Here is a 1,009-nt window from a genome sequence, read left to right as displayed (position 1 = left end):
CCCAGGGTCTCATATTTCTCCATTGTTCTCTTGTATGTCGCTCACACACACCCTCTCTCCCTAGAGATATCTTGCGTTCCCTCGTATGTCTCTCTAGCTATCACTCTCGTTGTGACATATCTTTCTCTCTCGCAGACACAAAACTCCGTCTCTCTGGATCTCATTTCTCTCTGATATCTGTTTGTATGTGACTCACATGCACCCTCTCTCTATCTCTCTCACACCCACACACATAACCCAGCCTTCTGATCCACTCGGCTCCTATCTCTAACGCACACTAGCTAGCATCTTTATCTTTCTATTTATCTGTTTCTCCATCAACCTTCTTTCTCGCCCTCACTCTTGATTCCTATCACGCTCACTACATATGTTTCTCTCTACATGCAGTCAAGTGCCCTCTCACACACATATATAACTTCACCCTTTGAACCAACCGACGGTCATCTCCAACACCCAAACTAGCGGATGTCCCTCTAGCTAGCCTCTCCATCTCTGTATCTATCTGTAGTTTCTCCGTCAACATTTCTTTCTCGCACGGAGTCTTGCTTCCTATCACCCACACTATATATGTCTCTCCATACATATGCATTTATAGGTTGGTCTCTTTTGCACAATCGTTACACCTCACTCCCTCTGCTCGCCATAGATGCATGCTCCAGCCCACGCCACTATCTCTTAAAGACAAAAACACATGCTCAATTGTCGGGCCTTCTTCCCTGCGTTCTCACATGCATGCATATTGTCATATCGATCCGTCTCTCCCATGTCGTTGATCTTATGACTTATGTCTTCTTTCTTTTATCTCGATCATGCGCGCGCGCACACACACACATCCCACGTATACATGTATACCTCTCACACATGCACGTTCAAGGTCTCTATGTCTCCATACGTTTAATTACCCTCAATCCTAACGCCACATCGAATCGTTCTCCTCTTTTGTGCACATAACTTCCGCCTGGATGGGTAAAACACACACTCACACTTAACAATCTCCTTCTAGCTACCC

This window comes from Triticum aestivum, chromosome 4D, assembly GCF_018294505.1.
Source record: "Triticum aestivum cultivar Chinese Spring chromosome 4D, IWGSC CS RefSeq v2.1, whole genome shotgun sequence".
Lineage (NCBI taxonomy): Eukaryota > Viridiplantae > Streptophyta > Magnoliopsida > Poales > Poaceae > Triticum > Triticum aestivum.
This window is presented reverse-complemented; position numbering follows the sequence as displayed.